The sequence below is a fragment of the Microcaecilia unicolor genome, chromosome 1 (assembly GCF_901765095.1).
Source record: "Microcaecilia unicolor chromosome 1, aMicUni1.1, whole genome shotgun sequence".
NCBI classification, from domain to species: domain Eukaryota; kingdom Metazoa; phylum Chordata; class Amphibia; order Gymnophiona; family Siphonopidae; genus Microcaecilia; species Microcaecilia unicolor.
Window position 1 is genome coordinate 461,999,608 of NC_044031.1, and position 21,046 is coordinate 462,020,653.

The following is a 21,046-nucleotide window of genomic DNA, read 5'->3' on the forward strand; positions in this document are numbered from 1 at the left end:
ATTGTACAAGAAACATCTTGTTTAGGAAAGTGCATGTTTTACAGAAATTTACAAATGGTGATAAGCATTTTAAAAAAGCCCTTTTTGCAAACACAGTAAAAACCGGCCCAACACGCGCCCAAAATATGCACCTACACTACCGCAGGCCATGGCTTAGTAAAAGGACCCCAGTGTGTGCTCTTTAAGAAAAGGGTACACTATTACCGGTGGACAGCATTTGTTTCAAGCGACAGTCCATCTGTAATATACAGTAGCTTTGGAGATAATTTTTAAAACATTTTTCATTCAGAAAACACTAATTTAGTGCATAAAAGGCCTCATAAAATTATATGACTCATAAAAGTATGTGTGGTGCAGTTAGGCATGTACTTGTGTAACTGTAGAGTAGGCACTGTCAGAATTAAAAAATTACATGTGTATTTTTATTACTAACATTTATACCTGCTCCTGAGAAGGAATAAATGTTCATGCCTTCAATGTGGGCATGATTTCTGCAGGATTTGTACTAATATTTTATAGCAATACATAGATGCATCTGGGTCTGTATAAAATAAGGGCCCCTTTACTGGCAGCTTGAGTTTTTGCCATGCACAGAGTCCCCTTTACTGCAGTGGGTAAAAAAGGTGGGAAAAAAAGAAATGGCTATGCAGTAAGTTTGCACTTGCCATGTGGCCATTTCGGGGGGAACATTTACTGCCACCCATTGAGGTGGTGGTAAGCAGGGGTGTAGCTACGGGGGGCCACAGGGGCCTGGGCCCCGGCAAATTTCATCCAGGCCCCTGGTTTGGCTGGCGGGGGTCCCCAACCCCTGCCAGCCAAAGCCTGCTTCAGCGCCGGTCTCTGGCACAGCCACGTGCCTGCCCTGCTCTTCTTTCTTCTTGCTCCTCCTGTCCTGTGCACGCTGACAATGCTTTACGTGAAACTGAGAAGGAGCGTCAGCGTACACAGGACAGGAGGAGCAAGAAGAAAGAAGAGCAGGGCAGGAACGCAGCTGCGCCGAAGACCGGCGCTGAAGAAGGTTTCGGCTGGCGGGGGTTGGGGACGCCTGCCAGCAAAGGTATTTGTTTTTCAAGGCGAGGGGGGCGTAAGGAGGCGTGAGGCGGTAGCGGGGAGGGAGGTAAGGCAAAGCAAAGCATGGCGGTGGGGGGCATCGGGGCGGCACTAAAAATGTGCCTCCAACCTCAGGCTCTGGCCTCCTCCCACCGTAAGGTCTGGCTAAGCCCCTGGTGGTAAGGGCTCCCACGCTACCACAGTGGTAACTGGGCAGCGTGCAGCACTGCCCAGTTACCGCAAGGTAATCCTCTGCAGTGATAAATTTTTGAAAAATCCTGCAATCTCTGGAGGGCTGCTTCTAGATTGCTGCTTGGCAAGCCCTTTAGTAAAAGGGCCCCTAGGTGTTTTCACCTCTAATCCTAGGTGACATGTAATAAGATTACCCTTCACACATGAATCAATGTAGGATATATATGAAATACTGCCTCATCCACAGTGACAGCAATTTTATAAGCCATTTGGGTGAGGCAGTATTTCATATGTGGACATAGGCACTTCTATAACTACATGTCTGATGCATGTGTGAAGGGTAATCTGTAAAAACTGGCCTGGCGCGTGCCAAAAACATGCCCCCACACTACCGCAGGCCACTTTTTGCCACATCTTAGTAAAAGGACCCCTTAATGAGTAAATGAGTGCTGAAAACAGCACTTAACAAGCAATAATGAGCACTAATTGGCAGTGATTAAAATTTAGACGCCCAACTTGCTAAGCATATTCTGTAATGGTGTGCGCCAAATTTCTAATGTGCGCAGGCAAAAAGGGTTTTGGTTATGGGCAGGGAAATGGACATTCCAAAATTTATACACCTAGTTATAGAAAATGGCCCAGTGCGCCTAAATCTGTGCACTTTGATTTAGACCACATTTTCATTGGTGTAAATGGATATGAGTAGATTTAAGCACTGAAATATCAAATAAGCATATTCTATAATTGGCCACCAATAAATCTGGCCACCAATTTTAGAATATGCTTAGTTCAGTACCGATTTTAGGCGCCATATATAGAATGTTCCCCTTAGCGCAGTAAAAGGCCCACTCAATGAGGATACATAAAAACAGTGTACACTTTTCCTCTAATCACCCAGTTGGGGCCTTGTTTCACCTCACAAGGGCTGCGTCAGCAGCTTAACATAAACCTGTAAAATAAATACATAAAAGGCCATCAGATCATATTATTTAACAAAAAAACTACAACAATACACCCTAAGGACCTTATTCTATAAAGATTATGCTCCTAAATTTACGTTCCTATTACGAGCATCTATTTTGGAGCATAGAGTGTACTCGTAATTTAGGAGCATAAATGTAGGAGCATAATTTGTGCTCATAAATTTAGGAGCATTACCTTTATAGAATAAGGCCTAAGGGCCTCTTTTATCAATCTGCGGCAAAAGGGAGCAGGAGCTGGCGTTGGCGCGTGTTGTATACGTGTGCCGAGGCCCCCTTTTGCCGCAGCTGGTAAAAGGGAAGTCTCGCTTTACTACAGGAAATGGCCATGCAGCAAGTAAAGCACTTGCCGCGCGACCATTTCATGGGGGGGGGGGGGGAGCTGTTAGCGCGCTGCCCATTTACTGCCAGGTACACTGGATATGACGGCGCTCTAGGGGCGGGAAGTACCGCCAGGCTTCTGAGGTAGCCCAGCGGTACTTTCTGTATTGCAAGCGGTAAACCCGCATTGGGCTTACCGCCACTTAGTAAAGGGAGCCCTAAGTGTATAGAGCATTTAAAGGCAACAACACTTCATTCAGAAATACAGAAAAACCAAAATTACATACCCAGCAGGAGTAGTCCAAACTCTTTCCTGTCTGGTTAGTGCTAAAAATAGAAATAATTAAACTTAAAAGCCAAAATATATATGAAGCTACCCCAATATGACAAAACAATAAGTATAACAAAAAATAAGAACTCACCAGAGCATCACAAAGAATAAAACTCACTTTCAGTGAGTTCTCTTTTCCAAGCAGCAGCAACAGCCTGACGTACAAGCTACCCTCAGATGTAAATAGCTATGTGTGTGGCTGGGGTCAAAGTTATCCTTTGTGCTTCCTTCCTCTGCACTTAAAAAAAAAACTTTATAAAATTTAATCTATAAATACAAGCCACATTTTTCATAATATTAAAAAGATATATATATCTTCTGTTTATCATATACCAAAAAATGATTTTAAAAAATGTGCATACTTATTTTTGAATGCTGCCTGTTCACTCCAAAATGCTGAAAAATAACAAATCCTCCAATTCAAAAACCGAAAGTGTCATATGAAAGCCCACCTTCCAATTAAATGAAATGCTGTATTTCTTGAATTTTAAGCCATAAAATTGGCTCATAAACAACAAAAGAAAGCCACAATTTGATAGGAGGGGCTTCTGCATTTCAAAGACGGCATTATGTGTTACAATGTTGGGGCTGCAAAAGGATCAAGCAGAAACGCAGGGAAAACAAAAGATCATTACAATAAACAAATATAAATCAGTTGATAAGATAATAGAACACCATAAATTAATAAAAATAAATACAAGGACATGTATAAACACCATTAGATCCTATAAAACTGTATTTCCAAACAAATATTAATATTTATATATTGCTAATATAATAGACAAGTTATTAGTAAAATACAAGGAATAGTCATAAAAATATATAATCACACCATAAAATGATAACAAACATTTAACGTGAAAACATGTTACGGACAAATTGATTAAAAACTATATATACATATAATAAAATTAATATGTTATTAATATGTCAGACATAAGCCATTAGGAAACTGTGATGCATATGAATCATAAATATGTACTACATTGAACCACACATGGTTAATCAAAAAGAAAACTATATGTAGACAAAAAACACATCAGATGAACCCATAAAAATATAATTAAAAATAATAAAAACATAATTAATACAGTAAATGTGTAGTGAACTAAGGGGCCCTTTTACTAAGCAATGTAAATGTTTATGCACACCCAACGTGTTCCAAAATGGAGTTAATGCACAGCTACCATGTGGCTCTTGCAGTAATTTCATTTTTGGCGTGCAGCCGATACGTGTTGCCGAAAAATCATTTTTATTTTCTGCCACGCATATTGGACACGCGTCAAGTGACATTTGGCGTCTGTATGTCATTACCGCCCAGTTACCGCATGAGAAAAGGTGCAGAGAAGGGTGATGAAAATGATAAAGGGGATGGGTTGACTTCCCTAAGAGAAAAGGCTAAAGCGGCTAGGGCTCTTCAGCTTGGAGAAGAGACAACTGAGGGGAGATATGATAGAGGTTTATAAAATAATGAGTGGAGTGGAAAGGGTAGACTTGAAGCGTTTGTTTACTCTTTCCAAAAATACTAGGACTAGGAGGCATTCAATGAAGCTACAAAGTAGTAAATTTAAAACGAATTGGAGAACATTTTTCTTCACTCAATGTGTAATTAAACTCTGGAATTCATTGCCAAAGAATGTGGTAAAGGCGGTTAGCTTAACAGGGTTTTAAAAAGGTTTGGACGGCTTCCTAAAGGAAAAGCACATTGACCATTATTAAAATAGACGTGGGGAAAATCCAATGCTTATTTCTGGGATAAGAAGTATAAAATGTTTTGCACTTTTTTGGGATCTTGCCAGGTATTTTTGACCTGGATTGGCCACTGTTGGAAAAAGGATGCTGGGCTTGATGGACCTTTGGTCTGTCCCAGTATGGCAATACTTATGTACTTTACCACTAGGTCAATGGTGGCGGTAAGGTCTCAGACCCAAAATGGACGTGCAGCAATTTTCATTTTGCCGCATGTCCATTTTCAGCAAAAATGTTAAAAAGGCCTTTTTTTAACAGGCGCGCTGAAAAATGGATTCGTGTGTGCCCAAAACTCACACCTGCACTACCACAAGCCATTTTTCAGCGCACCTTAGTAAAAGGACCCCCTAATAAATTAAAGAGCACAGAATAATCACTTTCTAGATTCAGTCCATGAAGGGTCACAGAATTGAACCTAAAACTACCGTATTTTTCGGACTATAAGACGCACCGGACCATAAGACGCACCTAGGTTTTAGAGGAGGGAAATAGGAAAAATTTTTTTTTCCTTTTTCCCTCCTCTAAAACCTAGGTGCTCCGGTGCGTCTTGTCTGAGTTTTGGACCGCCGTCCCGTACTAATCTCGGCGGCCATTTTGAATATCGCCGAGACCGTCAGAAAGCAGTGAGGAGCACGGAGAGCAGCGCGATGGGCAGGAAAGAGGGGGCTCTTTCTTGCCCCGACGTCACTAGACTACCAGGGAACATGGCATCGTGTAAGTATGGGACGGCGGTCCAAAAACGCTACCTTCGGACTATAAGACGCACCCCCCATTTTCCTCCCAAATTTTTGGGGAAAAAAGTGCGTCTTATAGTCCGAAAAATACGGTAAGTCTCTGCTCTGTACGCAATAGCAGTAAATCAACATCACCACCCATCCATGAGGGTCATAGTCTAACCAGAACAGAAAACCTAACAGTCTTCAAACGAAGTACATGGGACGGAGTTGGGGAGGAGCCAGCAGTTATGTGAATTCCAACAAAAATCAGTGCCGGCTCCCACCTGGCTAACCGAGCAAATTTAGGTCTGCTTTTGAATAGGCCTAAATTTTACCGCTTATCTATATGGCTGCTGGCTGAAAAACAGCACTTGCATAACAAAAACAACAAAAACCCCAGGCCTTATTCACTCCAATTTCCTCCCCCTCTCCCCTGCACCCCTCTCTCACCTCCCTCTCCCTGACCAAGCTAAACTCCCACCCCTCCTCCAAAGTAGCTGCTGTGGCCTCTAGTGGCAGTTTTGAGGTATGTTGGTCAGTTCCTCCTTTTAGATGTCTCTGGTGAAATTTATACCTGAAGCTCTCCTCAGGATCAGGAAGTCTCACCATTGCACACTAAGGGGCCCTTTTACAGAGCGGCTGTAAGCCCAGCACGGGCTTACCACTCGCTTTTTTAGGGCTACTGCTCGCACAACACAGCTGCCGGCGGTAGTTCCGTCCGGAGCGCGCACCATTTCTGGGGGAAAAAAGAAAATCCCTGGAAATGGCTTGCGTGGCGATAACTTGATGGTAATCGGGCATTGCCGTGTGCTACCCAGTTACCGCCGGGTTAGCTCAGGAGCCCTTATCGCCACCTCAGTGGGTGGCGGTAAGGGCTCCCCATTGCATAGCCATGCAGTAAAGAGTTCTCTTACCGCATGGCCATGTGTGCCTGGAGTCTTTTTACCCGCTGCGGTAAAAAGGGCCCTGGTAGAAAGTTGTCAGCTATAGCTTGTTCGAATTTTATTTTCATAATTCTAAATTTATTTATATAGGACCCTGTTTACTAAGCCACACTGTAGGTATGCTAACTTTCTAGCACGTGCTCATGATAGAGATACCCATTATATTCCTATGGGTGTCTCTAACATTAGTACACACTAATTTTTTGCATGCGTTAAAAAGTTTGCGTGCCTACAGTGCAGCTTAGTAAACAGGGTCCATAATATGACATTTGCCATATAGTTACTGAATGTACTAAATGTCATTTTATGATGCTGACAGCCACTGGCAGCATGAAAACGAAATATAATTGGCAGCTGGTATCATAAATATTTAAACGTTCTGTTACCTAGAAATAGGGATCATTTGGAAGTCACAGCTTACCATTAAATTACTATGAAAATACTTGGCACCGAGGGTACCTACAGGTCTTTAATATAAGGCCATATTTTAAGCCATTAGTCAGCCACTCAAGGAGAGTGCAGGCTAAGTGTTTGGTTCTGAATTCCAATATTTCCCAGTTGGATGGCCTGGCTACATGTTTGTAGAAACCAATAATTCTCTGCTAGAAGGTGGGTAACAAAATTGTAGCACTTTGCATGGCTATTCTTAAATTCGTCTTCTGCATGGGTGCCATCAAAATGTATGCTACATGCATTTTACTTTTAATCACACTTGATGCACAGAGAATGTCTTTGAGCATTGCTAGCTGCAATTGTTTCTATATTCCCCCCATATACTACAAGTCAAATTTAGAGCCATTACTATCTAGCATAAATTTAAAAGCTTGTGTTCTCTCCAGGTAATAGAAATGTTCTTACCATTACTGAATTACAAAAATATGGTTAGTGTGATGGATTTTATTTTGTGTTCTTTAATGGTTTTTAGACATTTTAAAGTAAATCTTAATAATTTTGAAGGGATAATGAGATCTTCTTTGTAATTATCTTGGCAACCTACTGTCATTTTGTTATTGCAGATAAAAGATGTTGAAAGTGGATAAGTTGGCACAATAAAATTTAGAATGAATCATGCAGTGATCAAATAAAAAAATAGACTTTGGAGCAACAACCCTAAATGCTCCCTGCACAATTTAAAATAGCAGCAATTAGCTAAAAATTGTGATGCATATATATTATCAGTGAATTGCCAGAATATATCTTGTATAATTTTTACGATTTGGGGAAGGAAAATGATGGACCTTTTGGGGGTGGATAGAAGGAGGGAACAGGAAAGCTACAAAGGTGCCTGTTTGGCCTTCCAGATCCCCGTACTACATCATGGTGGCCATACAGCAGCTTCTCTTTGGATCCATAGTGTTGCATGGCTAACAGAAGGGAAGGATGCTGCAGCCAGCTTGCAAGTTCCACCCGTTGGTTGGCTGCAGATGGCTGGGGTGGAGGCTTTAAAAAAGGAAGCAGTGAGCAGGGACTGTCTTTTCTTCATGTTCAATTGTGAAGCAATGCATCTTTGTATCCTCCTTCCTTATTATCAAGATCATCGCAACACTTTGGGACCAGCCAGAATGTGTGAGTACATCTTGAATTCTCGCTCAGACAGTATCAATAAATATGTTCTATCACTTATCTGTGTTGCTTAACGATTTAAATACTGCTGCCCTTGAAGCCCACAATGGCATGGGCTTGTTGTACTCCCATGAAAAAATTCAATTTTGACTCTACCAGTACAGAGTGCTACCCTACTGGGATCCTGTAGAATAGAGCAAGGATGGCACTGCCTTGTCCTCAGAGAGCTTGTGGGCAATACTAACCTGTAAGGGGCCCATGTTTTATGGTCCAGAAGCTGGGCTAGGGCAAGGATTAGCAAACTAGCTGGGAAAGCAGTAACACAGGGAAGAAATTTGTCAGAATGACAAATGCCATGATTAGAGAAGGAAGGTAAATGCCACACTATTGTGTCCCCTAAGGGAGTGTCTCAGTGCTGGTAGCAAAGCAAGGGAATAGATCTTAAGGATGGAAGATATATGGAGTCAGAACTGTTCTGTGACAGTTCAACTTTTCCCAACTGGGCTGGTGCTGCTTGGTGTGGGAGGGATGAAGTTCAGCATCTTGGGCATGTGGGTATTTTTTTGGATCAGAGCAGAGGTAAAGATGCTAGTCAAACTGGAGACCCCTTCCATTAACAAGGGTGAATGACAGGAGGACTGGTGCAATTATGGCCAATTTCATTGGAGTCCTTTCCCATGAGCCATTGACTTTACAAAACATGAATTAGATTGTAAGCTCTTTGAGCAGGGACTGTCTTTCTTCTATGTTTGTACAGCGCTGCGTATGCCTTGTAGCGCTATAGAAATGCTAAATAGTAGTAGTAGTAGTACATGAGAGCCAACCAAATCATGTTGTATCTGTATAAGACAGCTGATACTATGGCAGACCAGCAGTCATAATGGAACAGTGAGTTTCCATGCACCAATGGGGATTGCAGACCTCATGGGTCTCTGTGGGATTTGTCATTCATTCTGCTGCTATGTTTTTTTCCCCTGAATAGATACATGCAGTTGCGTATCAAAGGGGGGGGGGGGGCGGTGGGGGTGGTCCGCCCCGGGTGCACGCCGCTGGGGGGGGGGGGTGCCGCGGTGCGCGCCTGTTGCCCTGTCTCAGTCCGAGTTCGCAATTCGCATGTGTTCACTGCTCCCTCTGAGTCTGCCCCGGAACAGGTTCCTGTTCCGGGGCAGACTCAGAGGGAGCAGTGAACACATGCGAATTGCGAACTTGGAGACAGAGCAACAGGCGCGTGCCGCACCCCCCCCCCCCAGTGGCGTGCACCCGGGGGGGGGTCATTTTGCCGGGGGAGGGGAAGAGGTGTCATTTCGCCGGGGGGGGGGGGCGCATCGGCGTTCCGCCCCGGGTGTCAGCTAGGGTCGGAACGCCACTGGATACACGGGCTATAGTTTTCTACTCTATATAGAGATCATAGGTGAAAACTTATAGTTGCTCAGGAACACAAGATTCAGAGAAGGGTATGTTCCAAAGATACTGACAAAATGCTGAAGTTAGAATATCATAACATAGTAACATAGTAGATGACGGCAGGAAAAGACCTGCACGGTCCATCCAGTCTGCCCAACAAGACAACTCATATGTGCTACTTTTTGTGTATACCCTACTTTGATTTGTACCTGTGCTCTTCAGGGCACAGACCATATAAGTCTGCCCAGCACTATTCTCGCCTCCCAACCACCAGCCCCGCCTCCCAACCACCGGCTCTGGCACAGACCGTACAAGTCTGCCCAGCACTATCCCCGCCTCCCAACCACCAGCCCCGCTTCCCACCACTGGCTCTGGCACAGACCGTATAAGTCTGCCCAGCACTATCCCCGCCTCCCAACCACCAGCCCCGCCTCCCGATCTTGACTAAGCTCCTGAGGATAAGAAGAATGGGACTCGATATACCGCTTTTCTACAGTTTTTGCAACCACATCCAAAGCGATCTACCTGTGGCAACGGAGGGTTAAGTGACTTCACCCATTGTCACAAGGAGCTGCAGCGGGAATCAATCTCAGTTCCCCAGAACCAAAGTCCGCTGCACTAACCACTAGGCTACAGTAGACAAGTTGTTGTAAAGGCTAGGGTCAGTCCCTAATGGTAGTACTACCAGACTACCACTAGAGGTTGTGACCACCATTTTTAAGCCACAGCTGCTAGGGGCATGAGCGAGTGGGCTTCACTCCTGCACTGTTTTACCTACTTCTATTGTTTTGGGGTAGGGGTCATGAGGCAGGGGATAACTTAGACTGCTATAGGACAGTACCCAGAAGTTATACGGCTGCTGGCCGATATTCAGTGCCAATTAAAAAAAAACTTGCCCTGTATAATAATTCACTCTTTTATGTGCAATTATTACTGTATAATAAATATGGAGTAAATTATCAGAGTAAATAGACACTAGACCAAATCTCAGTGACTGTATCAGAGCCGATATCAAAGGAGTTGGCACAAAAAATTGTGACCTCTCAATAGTGGCTCAAACATACCATTATCGGTCAACCCCCAAAAGGTGTCCAAAATAAATAAATAAATTGCACATGTGTTTAATAACCCATCCAATATGTAAAGTTTACAAAGTAAGTGCAACAATACTCACTATTTTATCTACAGCAGTGGAAAAATATCTAGAATTCCCGCTAGTGTCAGTAAAAATGTTCCATCACTTATCTGTGTTGCTTAATGTGTAGAGTCCCAAGTATCCTGTGTCTAAAGAGAAGCTTTTTCACAAAAACATAGAAAACTAGTAAAAAAGGCCCGTTTCTGACACAAATGAAACGGGCGCTAGCAAGGTTTTCCTCGGAGTGTGTATGTTTGGGAGAGTGTATGTGAGAGTGCCTGCGTGAGAGTCAGAGTGAAAGTGTGAGTGTGTGTGTGTGAGAGAGAGAGTGAGTCTGGGTGTGAGTGTGTTTGTGAGAGTGTGTGTGTGAGAATGAGAGTGTGTGCAAGTGTGTATGTGAGACACAGTGTGAGAGTGTGTGTGTGTGTGTGCGAGAGAGAGAGTGTGTGTGTGAGACACAGATTCTCTGTGAGAGTGAGTGTATGAGACCAAGCGAGTGTGTGAGTGACTGTGTGGCACATAGAGAGTGAATATGATACATTGTGAGACAGAGTGCGTGAGAGTGAGAGTCAGAAAGACATTGTATATGAGAGAGAGAGTGTGAGCCTTGCCCTCCCAATCCATGCCCATCTGTCCCCTGCCCCCTCTATTCATCCTTTTCCAGCAATTTCCCTCTCTCCCTGAGCCCTGCCATCTCAATCCATGCCCATCCATGCTTCTCTGTCCCCTGCCCCCTCCATTCATCCTTTTCCAGCAATTCCCCTCTCTCCCTGAGCCCTGCCATCTCAATCCATGCCCATCCATGCTTCTCTGTCCCCTGCCCCCTCCATTCATCCTTTTCCAGCAATTCCCCTCTCTCCCTGAGCCCTGCCATCTCAATCCATGCCCATCCATGCTTCTCTGTCCCCTGCCCCCTCCATTCATCCTTTTCCAGCAATTTCCCTCTATCCCTGAGCCCTGCCATCTCAATCCATGCCCATCCATGCTTCTCTGTCCTCTGCCCCCTCCATTCATCCTTTTCCAGCAATTCCCCTCTCTCCCTGAGCCCTGCCATCTCAATCCATGCCCATCCATGCTTCTCTGTCCCCTGCCCCCTCCATTCATCTTTTTCCAGCAATTCCCCTCTCACCCTGAGCCCTGCCATCTCAATCCATGCCCATCCATGCTTCTCTGTCCCCTGCCCCCTCCATTCATCCTTTTCCATCAATTCCCCTCTCACCCTGAGCCCTGCCATCTCAATCCATGCCCATCCATGCTTCTCTGTCCCCTGCCCCCTCCATTCATCCTTTTCCAGCAATTCCCCTCTCTCCCTTCCATGACCCCCCCCTCGCATCCATGCTCTTCTGTCTCCCATGTCCCAGTATGTCCCGCCCCCTTCTTCCCCCCCCCCCTTCGCATCCTTGCTGTCATTTCTCCTCTGCCCTCCCGCTCCCATTGTTCAACTGCCCACCCTCTTCTCTTCCCCCTACATCCCTTTTTTTTTTTTTTTTAATTTACCTCCGTGGCGGCGGTTCCGGCAGCGCAGCGTCAGGGAAGGAGGCGGCGCTCCCGACGTCTAGCCTTCCCTTCGTTGTGTTCCGCCTTCTTCTGACGTCATCAGAAGGGCTGGGCACAAGTCAGCCTGATCCCAGGATAAGTGACAGATAACAATGTCTTTAATTTCAAATGATAAAAAGCCACTTAAAAAGGAGATTTCTGACAGACCTACTACCATTGCTACTGTGCCACAGAAAGGCAGTATATCAAGAATCTAATAAACATGACATATGCAACATTACTAGATATATGCAGCACTAAGCAGAAACATGTAAGAAACCATCCCAGTTTGACAGAGCTTACAATCTATTCAAGACAAATAGGACAAATAAGAGATTAGGAAGTTTCATTTATTATGGGAATGATTAAAACAATAATAATGGGTGATTTCAATTACCCCGATATTGACTAGGTAAATGTAACATTAGGGCATGCTAGGGAGGTAAAATTGCTTGCAGAAATCAAGGACTGCTTTATGGAGCAACTGCTACAGGAGCCAACAAGAGAAGGAAAAATTCTAGACTTAGTTCACACAGGAAATCTAATACGTTAGCATTTAGCTTTCAAAAAGGAGACTATGAAAAGAACAGTGAAAAAAACTTAGAGGAGCAGCTGTGAAGGTCAAAACTCAACATCAGGCATGGATGCTGTTCAAAAATATCATCCTGGAAGCCCAGGCCAAATATATTCTGTGTATTGAAAAAGGAGGAAGAAAGACCAAACACCAGCTGGTATGGTTAAAAAGTGAGGTGAAGGAAGCTATTAAAGCTAAAAGAAAATCTGTCAGAAAATGGAAGAAGGAGCTGACTGAAAATAATAAGAACCAGCATAAGGAATGTCAAGTCAAATGCAAAGCGCTGAAAAGGAAGGTAAAGAGGAACTTTGAAAAAAATTGCATTGAAGGCAAAAACAGATAGTAAAAATTGTTTTAGGTATATTAAAAGCATAAAGACTGCAAGATGACCGAGGGGTAAAAGGGGCACTCAGGGAAGACAAAGTCATAGCGGAGACATTAAATGAATTCTTTGCTTCGGTCTTCACTGAAGAAGATTTGGGAGAGATACCGGTGCCAGAAATGGTATTCAAAGCTGAGGAGTCAGAGAAACTGAATGAAATCTCTGTAAACTTGGAAGATGTAATGGGCACAATTTCACAAACTGAAGAGTAGCAAATCACCTGGACCAGATGGTATTCATCCCAGAGTACTGAGATAATTGAAAAATTAACTTGCAGAACTATTGTTAGCGATGTGTAATTTATCTTTAAAATCAAGCATGGTACCGGAAGATTGGAGGGTGGCCAATGTAACATCAATTTTTTAAAAAGGTTCCAGAGGTGATCTGGGAAATTATAGACCGGTGAGTCTGACATCGGTGCCAGGCAAAATGGTAGAGATTATTATAAAGAACAAAATTACAGGACATATTCAAAAGCATGGATTAATGAGACAAAGCCAACATGGATTTAGTGAAGGGAAATATTGCCTCACGAATCTACTACATTTCTTTGAAGTAGTGAACAAACATGTGGATAAAGGTGAGCCGGTCGATATTGTGCATCTGGATTTTCAAAAGGCATTTCACAGAGGAAATTGGAGAGTCATAGGATAGGATGTAGTGTCCTATTGTGGATTAAAAACTGGTTAAAAGGTAGAAAACAGAGAGTAGGTTTAAATGGTCAGTATTCTCATTAGAGAAGGGTAAATAGTCGGGTTCCCCAGGGGTCTGTGCTGGGACTGTTGATTTTTAACATATTAATAAAGGATCTAGAGATGGGATTAACTAGTGAGGTAATTAAATTTGCTGACGACACAAAGTTATTCAAAGTTGTTAAATTGAAGAGGATTGTGAAAAATTACAAGAGGACCTTATGAGACTGGGAGACTGGGCGTCTAAATGGCAGATGACCTTTAATGTGAGCAAGTGCAAAGTGATGCATTTGGGAAAGAGGAACTCGAACTATAGCTACATGATGCAAGATTCCACATTAGGAGTCACCAACCAAGAAAGGGATCTAGACATCATCGTTGATGATATGTTGTAACCCTCTGCTCAGTGTGTGGAGGTGGCTAAGAAAGTGAATAGAATGTTAGATATTAGGAAAGGAATGGAAATCAAAAATGAGGATGCTATAATGCCTTTGTATCCTTGATGTGACTGCACCTCCAATATTGTGTGCAATTTTGGTTTACTACATCTCAAAAAAGATATAGTGGAGCTAGAAAAAGTACAGAGAATGGCGACGAAAATGATAAATTGGATGGGACGACTTCCCTATGAGGAAAGGCTAAAGCGGCTAGGGATTTTCAATTTGGAGAAAAGATGGCTAAGGGGAAATATGATAGAGGTCTATAAAATAATTAGTGGAGTGGAACGGGTAGACGTGAATTGCTTGTTTACTCTTTCCAAAAATACTAGGACTAGGGGGCATGCAATGAAGCTACAAAGTAGTAAATTTAAAATGAATCAGAGAAAATATTTCTTCACTCAATGTATAATTAAACTCTGGAATTTGTTGCTCATGCAAGATTTGTTGCCAGGAAATGTGGTAAAAGCACTTAGATTAGTGGGGTTTGAAAAAGGTTTGGATAGCATCCTAAAAGAAAAGTCCATAAGCCATTATTAAGATGGACCTGGGGAAAATCCACTGCTCATTTCTAGGATAAGCAGCATAAAATGTTTTGGGAGCTTTACCAGGTACTTGTGACCTGGATTGGCCACTGTTGGAAACAGGATGTTGGGCTTGATGGACCTTCGGTCTGCCCCGGTATGTCAATACTTATGTACTTAAAACAACATGAATATTGAACAGCTGAATAAGGGGTTAAGAGCAGTGTCATAGCCAGAGCCAAATTTTGGGGTGAGCACTGGGTAGCCCATTTCCTCTTGCTTCCCCTTTATTCTTTCCTTCTGCCCCCCTTTAAATTTTTTTTTTTTAATTACCTTAGCTGACAGGAATCTCCAAGCCCCACCAGTTCAACAAATCTGGAGCCATCCGGAGTCTGCTATATCATGACATGTACAACAGGAAGTGAGGTAGAAGTACTGGATGCTCTAGAGCTCCACACGGTATACCCGATGGAGTTTAGCGGTCGGATAAGGTCTCCTGATGAAGTTATAGAAGAAACACGGCCAGTGTTGTGACCAAAAAAAAGTTTATGGGACCAGAAGATATTTAACATGATTTGATGGAACAGATTCCAAATATTCCACAGTTTTTTCCTTCAAGGATTAATGGGTCCTCTTCAGAAACTATCAATAATTTGAAAGCAAGTTAAAAGAAATATATTGTTCAACAACACGTAATGTCCCTGATTTGAGGGAAGGAGAACATTGGGAACTATATGGTGAAACGGGTCACCAATTTGGAACATCTGATAATTGTGCTACAGCTGTTTTGATTATTAGTGCTGAAGAAGAACATTTGCAGAGTGTGTCATGTGGAGAGGATATTGTGAGAGCATCTGACATAGAGTGTTTTATTGTTAGATTAGATTGATTTCATAATAAAGATTGTAAATGTTAATGCACACAGTAATGTATTTGTAGTGTATTTAAGGAAAAGAAAAAATAGAGTGTATTAGTCAAGCAGTATTGATATTTTGACACATTGTGACTAATTATTGAGAATTTACCCTGTGTTTGGTATTAAATATATATTTCTATGGGCGCATTAGTGTTTAACGAGTGTACACCATTTACGTGCGATAAAAACGCTAATGCTCCCATAGCGCCGCTTAGTAAACATAGCCCTTAGGTTGTAATCCTCCTGGGGACAGGAAAATACCTATTGTACCTGAATGTAACTCACATTGATCCACAGCTGAAAAAGGTTTTAAGTTATATTTAAAATATCCTCCCTTCCTTTCCTAATGAAAGAATGGAGAAGGAGTTATTTTATTTATTTATTTATTTAAAATATTTCTAGACCACTACTACTACTACTACTATTTAGCATTTCTATAGCGCTACAAGGCATACGCAGCGCTGCACAAACAGGTTGATTGAACATCGTAGGGTACGATCTATTTGATAAAATGTCAAATAGTTTAGTAGTGTGCTTAGAAAGAAGGTGACAGATTTTTGCTGTGCTAAAAAGGAAGAAAAGACATGCTTTAGCTATGTTTTGAATGAGCACAGAAGGAAAGAATGACAACAAATCTCACCCTGAGGTTACGAGGCAATAGAACAGGAAGGATGAGAGTGCCCTTCACAGAATCAGAAAAAGAGGGAAGAGGGGAAGTGAGTTCAATAGTATAAGATAAGGAATTCAATCTTATTCATGTTAAATTTAAGGTGAGAGTGGGACATCCAGTCAGACAAAGAAGCCGCAATGTGGGACTGGTTACCTGGTGAAATTTCTAGTGTAGAGAGGTAGATCTGGGATCAGTATAGAGAGACATGAAATGTATCAGATCAGTGTAGGAAAAAGTGTAGAGAGAAAAGAGCAGAGGGTCTAGGATTAAGCCCTGAAGTACACTGACTGATAAAGGATTAGCAGTAGAGTATACATGGAGTGTAAGATGGAAGCGATAAGAAGAAAATCAAGATAGAGAAGGTTGCATGCTTCTCATGTTGACTAAGTCAACGTGACAGGATGGTGGTTACAGGGCTTCATCCGGAAAGGCCATATAGACAAGGGAAGCTAGATATTTAGGTAACTGCCACAGTATTGGTGGCTAATAGTTTATTGTGGGGATTTATAGTTGGACATGAGAGTTGAATGGTGCTGACTTTGCTAGCCAGGATGCTAAAAACTTGATATCCCACAGGTAGTCTCACCTTATGGCTACCAGGTGGGTATATCCTTTGTGGTGTGGCCAGTAAGTAGTGGGCAGATTAGAGGGTAGCTTGGTCTCTTTCAGTCATCATCTGCTATGCTGTTATATAGTATTTCTATATTACAAGTTTTTCTTACCTTATAAGCAGTTATTTCCTGTTTTATCTTATGCCCAGCTTCTAACAACAGCTGAAACATAATTACATAGTAGGCGAGTACAGAAAGCAGTTACTTTTGACAACCTCCTACATTGTATATTTTCAAGTAACAATGTAAGAACATATGATAATCGCTTATCTGATATGTTAGCCTTTTCCAATAAAAATAATTTAAAAAAGAGTTCAGTGTTTTTTTTTTAAATCACTTGAGATGTAAAACTCTTCATTTAGCTGTTTTATGCATTTGAAACATATTTGTCAGATCTGAATTTTCTTCACATCTTTTATGTCAAGTTGATCAAACATCTTAGGGTATGATCTGTTTGATAAAATGTCAAATATTGTACATGTTATAAAGGACAGTTCTATAAAGTGGTGCCTAGAGGTGCCACCAATATGAATCAAAGGCAACATTAAATTGATAGGCATCTATGCGCATTTGGTGCTATTGTATAAGGTAGAGCCTATCAGAGGCATTTTCGAAAGAGAAGGGCGCCCATCTTCCGACACAAATCGGGAGATGGGTGTCCTTCTCTCAGGGTCGCCCAAATCGGCATAATCGAAAGCCAATTTTGGGCATCCTCAACTGCAGTCCGTCGCAGGGACAACCAAAGTTCACGGGGGCGTCTCGGAGGTGTAGCGGGACTGGGGCGTGCTTAAGAGATGGGCATCCTCAGCTGATAATGGAAAAAAGAAGGGCGTCCCTGACGAGCATTTGGTCAACTTTACTTGGTCCAATATCTTTTCACGACCAAGCCTCAAAAAGGTGCCCAAACTGACCAGATGACCACTGGAGGGAATCGGGGATGACCTCCCCTTTCTCCCAGTGGTCACCAACCCCCTCCCACCCTAAAAAAAATTTTTTAAATTGTTTTTGCCAGCCTCTATGCCAGCCTCAAATTTCATACCCAGCTCCATGACAGCAGCATGCAGGTCCCTGGAGCAGTTTTAGTGGGTGCAGTGCACTTCAGGCAAGCGGACCAAGGCCCATCCCCCCCCTACCTGTTACACTTGTGCTGGTAAATATGAGCCCTTCAAAATCTACCCGAAACCCACTGTACCCACATGTAGGTGCCCCCCTTCACACCTTAGGGCTATGGTAGTGGTGTACAGTTGTGGGTAGTGGGTTGTGGGGGGGGGTTGTGGGGCTCAGCACCGAAGGTAAGGGAGCTATGTACCTGGGAGCAATTTGTGAAGTCCACTGCAGTGCCCCCTAGGGTGCCCAGTTGGTGTCCTGGTATGTGAGGGGGGGACTGTATTATCGAAACGAAAGATGGACGCCCATCTTGTTTCGATAATAGCGGTTTCCCCGCCCCTTCTCCTGGACGTCCTTAGAGATGGGCGCCCTTAGAGATGGTCATTCCTGTTCGATTATGCCCCTCCAGGCTAAAGAGGTTAGGGCTATTCAGCTTGGAAAAGAGACGACTGAGGGGGGTTATGATTAAGGTCTACAAAATCCTGAGTGGTGTAGAATGAATAGAACTAAATTGATTTGTTACTCGTTCCAAAAGTACAAAGACTAGGGGACACTCAAAGAAGTTACATGGAAATACTTTTAAAACAAATAGGAGGAAATATTTTTTCACTCAATGAATAGTTAAGCTCTGGAACTCTTTGCCGGTGGATGTGGTAACAAGTCCATAGTTTGCTATTGAGAGAGACCTGGGGAAACAACTGCTTGCCCTGGGATTGGTAGCATGAAATGTTTCTACTGATTGGGTTTCTGCCAGGTACTTGTGCCCTGGCTTGGTCACTGTTTGGAAACAGGGTACTGGGCCAGATGGACCATTGGTCTTACCTAGTGTGGCTATTCTTATGTTCTTATGTAATTTTAGTTTTAATATCTCTAATATTACTGTACATGCAGAGTCTGACTTCTTGCCTTTATATCTCTATAAGGGGTCTGTGGTCCCTTGTTTCATATGTGTTGAGGGTTTCTCTAGGCTTAATATTCAGCACTTTTGCTGTCCACTACTGGCGTTAAACCCAGATATTCAGTACCGAGCTGTTTCCGGCGACCGACATCTGCCACTGAATATCAGCAGTTAGGCACCAATATGCTATTTAACCAGTCAGCAGCCGTGTCTAGCTGGTTAAATGGCTTTGAATGTCGGGGAGACTGTGTTTTATGCTTGTGACCAAAGTGCAGCATTCTGCTAGCCTGTAGTTTGTGTAGAGATTCCTAGCTGTCCCATTCTATTTTCTCACTAGATGGTATTTTGGTGTTTATGGCCCAGTGTAATGTTTACATTGCTGCCTTTTCACAGATAAGGTTGATGCATTTTGACTCGCAGAAGTTAGTGCTGTTACGGTATGGTAAGGTTCTATGTTTTTGCCCAAGTTTGTGCATAGTGTTTTGCTGTGGAGGGATTGCGTGTTGGCCATACTACGGTGACATCAAAATTTTTATATAATTTTAGTTTGTCATAAAATCAGACAGGGATTTAGAACATTTTTCAGGATCTGATATATGTTGAGATGGTTGTCTTTACAGCAGACTTTCATCTGCTTAGGTTTAAATTATGAGACGCTGCCTCTTGAAGGATCTTTAAATACAGTTGAATTGTCTCCATACAGTATGTCAAGTGCCATCCTAGAGACAGAAATCCATTTTTATGTGCACATGAATAAGAGTAGCCAGCAGCCCTTCCTCAGGCCTCAGTTTTCCCACCACCTTGCCATATTTAGACCTCAAATGCACCGTGAGAAAAATATCACTCATTGGCCTTCAATCTCACTCACTAGGATGGCAAATCTCAATCTGCAATGGGCCACACTTGGCATTTCTGTTATTGACAAGGTACTTCATTCAAGGGCTAAAACAAGCATGTTCATATCTGATTTATTGCGGGAAATGAGCATAATGCAATGAATCTACAATAAGCTCACGGCAAAGGCTTTTGATTGTGCTACAGCACGGGTAGATGGTACAATGTAGAGACTTACCAACTTGGTATGATGGTATGTAAATAGTATGTTGTGCCATCATTCTTTCAGATCCCTTGTTACTTATACAGGCCACCTTTCTTCAGGATACCCAGTACCTTGTGCCAGTGTTTTATGATTTTTGAGGTGAACAGATCATCCAGAGATTCCTCTTCTGTTAGGTGTTCTCTGATTTTGGAGCTCAAATGCATGATACTACACTTTTTTGCTTTAATACTTTGTCACTAAACATTTGACCATTCCTCATGCCTACCCAATTAATAATTTCTACTTTATTTCGAGTATGCACCCTGTTGCAAAAATTTGTACACACTGGCAGCAGAATGGGGTGGGCCATTTTGGCCATGGCCCAACCAACATTTCACCCAACAGAGCATCAATAACTAGAAAGCACGGGGCGATGTTCCATGTTTATATCATCTGTGAAATGACCCCTTTCTTCTAACCTCACAGCTATATTACTAGATAAAATTGAACCTCACACTGATCCCTGAGGCCCTCCATTGGGAACCCTTTCTTCATGCAGTAAACACCAATATGTACAACTCTATTTTATGTATCACTTAACCAGTTTCTAAACCTATTTACACACACCTTAGATTGTTCAGTTATTTATCAGTGTCCTAGGGAAAGCATATTGTAGTGAAATCCTTACTGACTCCCCTCTCAGTGTTTCATAAGCTGTTGAGTTATTCTTAAAAATGGATTTACAGCTAAATCTAAGTGGCATTAAAAGGAAAGTGGTTTGGATTACTTACCTAGAGGGACATTAGGTCACTGTAGCCTTCACTCAGATTTGACCCTGATGGGATTATTAGGAGACATGGTTGCTTTAATGAATAATTATGCAATTCTGTTTTCTTCATATTGATTTGCATAGTCATCAGGGTATCCGGGGTGCACTTAGAAGAGACTGTCACTGACAGATGGGTAAAATGAAAAGTATATGTCTGTACGACTTTACTTCTCACATCAGTTTGGAGGCATGTCTCCTCTATGCAAAGAGAGAAAATTGCCAGAACACATGGTTGTCTGTCTTTGGAGCTCTCTAGAATTAGCTTGTCATGAAATGTAAAACTAATGTGCAGTTGCAAATCCCACTGCCAGCATTCCCTCTAGTACTGGCTGATAGCTAAGTAGATTTTAGAATAAAAGGGGTTATTATAAAGTGATTACTGAATAGCTAGGTATGTCATTTCAGTAGGAGTCTCTCCTTTAGGTTCAGTCAGTTGTCCTGTTTAA

The 21,046-nt window shown here is 42.5% G+C and overlaps 1 protein-coding gene and 1 long non-coding RNA gene across 13 annotated transcripts in view; both read left to right on the top strand.

The window, feature by feature from the left end:
* PTPRM (protein tyrosine phosphatase receptor type M) overlaps positions 1-21,046 on the top strand; it is a 1,370,833-nt gene that overhangs the window by 688,454 nt on the left and 661,333 nt on the right. The gene's annotated exons all lie outside the window — the stretch shown is intronic.
* LOC115476762 lies at positions 881-19,233 on the top strand. Its single transcript, XR_003943229.1, has 3 exons — positions 881-894; positions 1,254-1,255; positions 19,153-19,233. It is a non-coding gene; the product is annotated as an uncharacterized LOC115476762 (long non-coding RNA).